Here is a 7,294-nt window from a genome sequence, read left to right on the forward strand (position 1 = left end):
CATCCCCCCCATGAGCAACATCAAGGTGGCCATGCCCACCCCAGCCACGCCCACCCAGTCTGCTGTGACAACTGGAGCCATGCCCACCTGGTGGGCCACACCCCCATGCCTCCCCCCCGAGGGCACCACAATGCTGATGTGGCCCTGGCACTTTGTGATAAATAAGTGGGTTTTGGGTTGTGGTTTGGGCACTCGGTCTCTAAAAGGTTCACCATCACTGGTATAGGATCTCCTGCCTGAGCAGAGGGTTTGGACTAGAAGACCTCCAAGGTCCCTTCCAACTCTGTTATTCTGTTAAATAGTCCTTCTCACCAAAAAAAAACCCCTCATCCCCGTTCAGTTTCTTTTGAGGTCCTTGCTCAACTCTTCTTCGTTTCTTCCTCTCCTAGGCCGACACTGTCGCTGCAAGTTTAACCAGCAGCAAAGGTAATAAGCCTCTCCTAAGGCTATTTTTTTGGGGGGGGGGGGGAAATATGGAACAGTGGTTATCTGAGTTGTTTTCAATAGACAAAGAGGGACAGTATGAAAAAAAGGGGGGGCAAATAGCATGACGTAGTTTTGCATGTTTTGCAATGTGGTTCAAATATCTTAATTATTTGGAGACCGTTGAAGCGCCCTGCTTCTTCTTTATTCTCTTTTATTTCCATTTTCTTTTATCTCCCTGCTGGGGAAGAATCTGGCCAGCACAATGATTCATTCTCTGAATTAGTACATCTGCTGATAATTGCTTTCTTTCTGGGATGCGGGGATTGGAAGCAGGGAGAGACAGGGCATTAGAAGGTTAAGTTGTAAGCATGATGTCGATAATTACCCAATAAATGAGCTTTTAATTTTGACCCTTGTAGAAATATTCAAATTATACACATAAAATGGAGATTTGGAAGCTGTGGGGTGCTAGTAGCTAATAAGAGTTCTGAAAATTGGGAAGGAAAGAATATCACAGATTGTTTAAAGGCTGAGGATTGATTAATCAACTCCCTAGCTAACTTCAGTTGTTATCTAAACTATTGAATCGACAATAGCCTTCTCACATCTGACACCCTTCAGAAGTGCCGGCACTGTAGTTGCGGATATTTGGAGGGCACGCTTGATGGCTGACTCATATTTATGACGGTTGCAGTGTCCCTGGGTCATGTGACTCCCTTTTGCGACTTTCTGACGAGCAAAGTCAATGGGGAAGCCAGATTCACTTAACAACCATGTTACTAACTTAACAGCTATGGCAATTCACTTAACAAATGTGACAAGAAAGGTCGTAAAAAGGGGGCAAAACTCACTTAGCATATGTCTCACTTAGCAACAGAAATTTTGGGCTCAATTGTGGTCGTACGTTGAGGACTATCTGTAATCAGTTTCACATCTTCTCCTCACCACTTCCTCTCCCTTTGGAATCCTCACCTTGGTCCTGAGATAATTAGCAAGAAAGGAGTTAATGTTTGAATCTCCATTCATTGGAGAAGAAGGGCCTACAACAGTGATGGCGAACCTTTTAGAGACCGAGTGCCCAAACTGCAACCCAAAACCCACTTATGCATCGTTGGGTGCCAGGTGGGTGTGGCCCATTGGCTGGGTGTGGCCAGTTGGGTGGGCGTGGCCCATTGGGTGGGCGTGGCTGCGGTGGTAACGGCAGATTGGGTCGGACTAAAAAGTTCAATCAATCAATTCCAACTTTGCAAGATCTTTTTTTTTCCGTGAGAAGTTGAAATTGACTGATTGATTGAACCTTTTTTTTTTTTGCACATGGCAGCGGAGGCCTAAAGTGAAAAGGTTTTATAAAACCCAGCTGAAGGCCTAGGACTGGGGCGACAGCACGCGTGCCCACAGAGAGGGCTCTGAGTGCCACCTCTGGCACCCGTGCCATAGGTTCGCCACCACTGGCCTACAAGGAACTAAGCTTGTACACAGTGGGGAATATACATTGTAAGCAATGCGGCAGCCCCAAGTGTTCTATGCAAACAGTCGGATATATTCCCCATTGTGTCCTGGTTTACTCTCTTGTAATCCCTTGTTCTCCAATCTCTTCACTCTGCGGGGGGGGGGGAGAAGAAAAATAATAGGTCAAGCACAGGAAAATCTGTACTGACTGTAATAGTGATTGTGTGACTTAGGGACTGTGAAGGTTGTAAATACAGTCATAAAATTATTTTTAGCATTGTCATAACTTTAAATGGTTCCTGAATGAGGTAATTGGTAAATTAGGACTACATGTATTTAATGGGACTTCTTTTGCTGGCAGTACATGGCATGAGTACCAGAAGGGGTTGGCCATTTTTACAATTCTCCAGTCGATGTTTCTCTTGTATGAATGAAGCACACAAACAACATGATGCTAGGAGGAAGGGAAGACAAGAATTCCCACTGCAGCGTTTTTACTGATGTGTGCTGCACCCATTTGCGCATTCAGACTCGACCTTATAGTTTATCATTACCTTTACTATGCTGAATCGTTATTCCTTTTGGATGTCAGCAGGGGGCGCTGTAGCATAGCTTTTATACAGAAAACTTTCTATCCATGTGCAGTCCTACAACCGCTTATACTGTACATGCATAGTGACATCATACCAGATCCGCCTGCATTGATACTCAGCCGCTCTTTTCAGCCAGAACAATTCCCAGCACGTTGCATTCTGATGAATTATCAAGGCAAGATTTTTTCAGCCTTACTGTGGAAAAAATGCATGGCACAAAAGAATAAAGCGCAAGACAGGAAAAATAAAGAACTCAACGTGCCAGTTTCTAATGTTACAAGGTTCTTCTGGGGATTGTTTGTAAGGGGCCAAATTTGATAGTGCAACCGTTTACAACTGGGGTTGTCCAAGCTTGGCAAGACTTAATAATAATAATAATAAAGTTGGAAGGGACCTTGGAAGTCATCTAGTCCAACCCCCTGCTCAGGCAGGAAACCCTATACCTTTTCGGACAAATGGCTGTCCAGGCTCTTCTTAAAAACTTCCAGTGTTGGAGCATTCACCGCTTCTGGAGGCATAGGGGATAGATTCACCGGGGATAGATTAACACATTTGATGATATGCCAACAAGTCAATGATGATTCTTTGGAAGCACAAAGAGAGAATTCTTGCAAGACAGTCTGTCCCTAATTTGGCCCTTGAGGTTTGTCAACAATGATCCAATCATCACTGTAACCAAGTCCTTCCACTTGGATGCTGGTCATTCCCTTCCTCTTTTTCCATGCATCTTTTCCGGAATTAGATCCTTCTCCAGAGAGTTGGGTCTGCCCATCAGGTGTACAAAGTCAGATAATTTGAACCAGGTAAATTTGCGCTTTGAGTGAAAATAAATTTGCTCTACAATCTAAGCATTTGTTTCCTTGGCTAGTAGTCTCAGAAGCTTTCTTCAGCAACAAACACACATATATATACAATATATGCATATAAGTAGTCCTTGACTTACAACCACAATTGAGCTCAAAATTTCCATTGTTAACCATGGTAGTTGTTAAATGAATTGCACCCTATTTTACGACCTTTTTGCCACCGTTATTAAATGAATCACTGCAGTTCTTAAGTGAATTATACGGCTGCTAAGCGAATCTGATTCTCCCATTGACTGCTTGTTGGAAGCCAGCTGGGAAAGTTACAAGTGGATAAATACCCTGAGACAAAATATATAGTAGTAGTAGTAGTAGTAGTAGTAGTAGTAGTAGTAGTAGTAGTAGTAATAATAATAATAATAATAATAATAATAATAATAATAATAATAATAATAATAATAGTTGAAAGGGACCTTGGAGGTCATCTAGTCCAACCCCCTGCTCAGGCAAGAAACCCTATACCATTTCAGACAAATGGCTATCCAGACTCTTCTTAAAAACTTCCAGTGTTGGAGCATTTACCGCTTCTGGAGGCAGGTTGTTCCGCTGGTTAATTGTTCTCACTGTCAGGAAGTTTCTCCTTAGTTCTAGGTTGCTTCTCTCCTTGATGAGTTTCCATCCGTTGCTTCTTGTCTTGCCTTCAGGCGCTTTGGAGAATAGCTTGACTCCCTCTTCTTTGTGGCAGCCCCTGAGATACTGAAACACTGCTATCATGTCCCCCCTCGTCCTTCTCTTCATTAAACTAGACTTACGCAATTCCAGCACTTGTGGATTTCAACTCCTAGAATTCCTCATGCTGGCTGGTGAATTCTGGGAGTTGAAGTCCACAAGTCTAAAAGTTGCCAAGTTTGGACACCCCTGGTTTTACGATCAGTTAAAATAGTTCCTTAAAAGGAAAAAAAAATTGTAAAGATGAGAGCTGCAGAGCTTGAAGGGATTTGGGGTGTACGGAATACAATGCAAGGTAACCCTCTGAACCTGTTCTGCATGCAAACAATTTTCACTGGCAGGTATGAGGATAACTCAAGAGGTGGAGACCCAGTGTGATGGTTTTGTTTTGTCCCCAGGACTGGAGAACCGGACGAAGAGGAAGGAACTCTGCGGAGCTCAATCCGGCGTAAGAGCCAATCTGTGGCCACGTACACCCTCTGTTCCTCTTTTCTCCTGGGGAGGATTTTTCCTGGGCCAGAGAACTTTTTAAAAATTATATGTAAACTGAGCTTGCTTTTATAGCATCATATCCTGGCTTTAAGTTTCATAATATATAAGAAAATCTCTGATCTCTTAGAAGTCCTTGAAAAGGCTGATTAATTTGTGCAGTGCGCAGACTTCAAATTAGGGGTTCCTTTGGGACAGCACAGAACCGGGCAGTGATAATTATGAATCTTCTACAAGATAGTGAAATGGTTGCCTATTTATATACTGTATGTTGCCCATTTATATCTGCTGCATTCTGGCATTCTGAACCAGGATGGTCTTTAAAGCTGTTTGGGTGTATAATGCCTCAGACACCAGAGGAAACAGACTCCTAGCTTAAGGCGTGTTTGCTGATGGAGAGAGAATAAATCGCTTCAGGAAAAGGCCTTTTAAAAACTCAAGACTTTTTTTTTGTCTGCTTGTTTTTTTGAATTCCCACTAGGTTTATCCACAAGGATGAGATAGAAGACATTGGAACTGGTGAGTTGCTTGCAGATTAAATGAAAAAAATGACCCTTGTGATCTAACCTCAGTTTGATTTTTGTCTCTCTTGTGGTTTTACCATCCGTTGCCGCCTTTGCGGCTTTGTGCAAAATGCAACATTTAGTTCCCTTTTCTTCCCTTTTTCTTCTGTGAGATCCAAGTGGTCTTGAGAACAGAGGACTTGTTTGTGTAGATACAACATTGATCTAAAAGGAAAGCTAGCTTTGTTTGGGCTTTGTTTGTTATACCGTAAGTAACTCGTTTGTTATAAAAAAAAAAGGAGGGGCACCTTGCTTTCTTGATAACATGACATTGGAGGCAGGCAGGACAGTTTCCCCCCCTTGTCTAAACTTCCTATTTTGGGGTAGAAGTGATTGGCTTCTCTTTAATTTTCAGGGTTATCTTCTTTTGGGCCTCTGAGGTAAGTGTGCCATTTGACCTCAGCAATAATCAAGCAGAAATTAAGCATGCAGTGGAGTTGAAGGTCCAAACCTCAGTTCACACAATCATGCCAAGGGTTTTAATCATGGAAAACCAGGATCTCACTGCAACGATTCTCCTTTCAAAACTGGATAAGGAATTGTACCAAAGGATCCATGTGAGAGGTGAAGAACAGAGCCATCTTCTACAAAGTGGACAACAGGCTCTCAAAGGCCCCATCTGGAGTCACCTTTTTCAGCTGCAAACTGCCAAACTTCAAACTGTATGTGTGCAAACGCGAACCTGTCCAAAGTGACATTCAATTTGTTCCATGAAGGTCACCCTGGGATGTGAAATGGAGGCTCCGATCTATGATCCAGCCAGTGGAGACTGGTAAAATAAATAAAAGCAGTCTCAATATGGATTGCAGCGCTAAGCTGTCCGTTGTTCCCTGTCTGAAGCAGGTAATTGTCAGCGAGCCAAGATGAAAGCAGTATAGGACCAGGAATTTAAGCTGCATCAAGTAAAAGGACCGGCAGCTGAGCTGTCTGATGTTTTGAATAAATCTGGAAAACAAGTGACTTGGGGATAACTCCAACAGCAAGATGGCATTCATAACCATGATAAATTTATTGTCTGGCTCAGTGGTGCGATTCAAATACCTGAACAACTGGTTCTCTGCAGGGATGCAGGCCTGGGCTTCCGAGGTCTAGAACAGACTTCCAGAAGTGGCATCCACGCACTCCCGGCAGGCTGTTCTAGGCCTGGGAGGCTTCCTCCAGGCCTCCCAGGCCTAGAACAGACTTCCGGAAGCAGTGCGCATTCCGCCGGTTCTCCAAACTCAACAACATTTAGTTACCGGTTCTACCGAACAGCCTGGCTGGAACTGGGGGTCTCTTCACAGGTCATTTGAAGTCCTGAGATTCTTCTTTTTTTATTTGAATGTCAACTTCCTCTGACGTGCCTCACTTCTTTCCTTTTCTCCCCTTCTCCTAGGTAGCTGCATCCGTTATTTTCCTGGATCTGGAGCACCCCCTCTTTTGTTCCGCTTGGCCTTGGTCCTCCCAACAAGGCCCCATTGCTTGCCACAACTCCAGTGAATTCCAGAACTGGTTGTCTCTGGGGTCATCCCAACCCAAGCAAGCCCCACCAAGGCCTTCTCCTTCTGTTTTGGCTTGCTCTTTGAAGTCCACTGCCTCTCCGAGAGGGAGGGCAGCCTTCTAACCATTGGCCTTCAACCAAGTTCTAGTGACCATGTGGGATTCTAACTCATGAGCTCAGCTCAAGCTCCTTTACAGTAGAGCCCTGTCTGAGCCCTTCTCTTTTAAAAAGTTCTCCTTGGGCTTCTGGAAATAAAAGTGCCTTGAGTCAAGCTTCTTCTCCTGGTGGCTGCATCCGTGCAGTTCTTTCGGCAGCTTTAGAGAAGTGATTTGCTGTCGCTTGTGGCTCACGTTTTTCAATCTAGTATATTCTCCTCAGTTTCACAGATGGTTCCTCCCCGTTCAGAACTAACCATGATTGTTACCACGAGATCAATTTGGGGCTCCCACCAAAGCAATCGTTCTAAAAAGAACAAATAGTGAGAGATCCTGATTCTTTCCTTATCACCCAAGAAAAGCACACATGAGCTTCATCCAGCATAAGGTGCTATTTCATTGGTGTTTTCTATTGTTAATAATTGTGCCATTTGACATCGCACAGTCAATCTGAATTGTATTCACACAAGGGGACAAGCCTGGGAGGGATGGGCAACTTCCCCAAACCATGCTTTTCCCTCTGTGTCTTTCCTTAAAATTGTGGATGGATGGATGGATGATGGGCTACTAAGTTGGCATTGACTCTTAGCAACCCTTCTCCAAGACG

At 43.9% G+C, this 7,294-nt stretch overlaps 1 non-coding gene across 1 annotated transcript; it reads left to right on the top strand.

The window, feature by feature from the left end:
* The first annotated feature begins 383 nt into the window (after nucleotides 1-383).
* On the top strand, nucleotides 384-6,803 carry LOC107298743. Its single transcript, XR_003810660.1, has 5 exons — nucleotides 384-426; nucleotides 4,399-4,448; nucleotides 4,971-5,008; nucleotides 5,408-5,432; nucleotides 6,428-6,803. It is a non-coding gene; the product is annotated as an uncharacterized LOC107298743 (transcript).
* The last annotated feature ends 491 nt before the right edge of the window (nucleotides 6,804-7,294 follow it).

Source organism: Protobothrops mucrosquamatus, unplaced genomic scaffold (genome assembly GCF_001527695.2).
Source record: "Protobothrops mucrosquamatus isolate PMUCROS unplaced genomic scaffold, P.Mucros_1.0 scaffold_220, whole genome shotgun sequence".
Lineage (NCBI taxonomy): Eukaryota > Metazoa > Chordata > Lepidosauria > Squamata > Viperidae > Protobothrops > Protobothrops mucrosquamatus.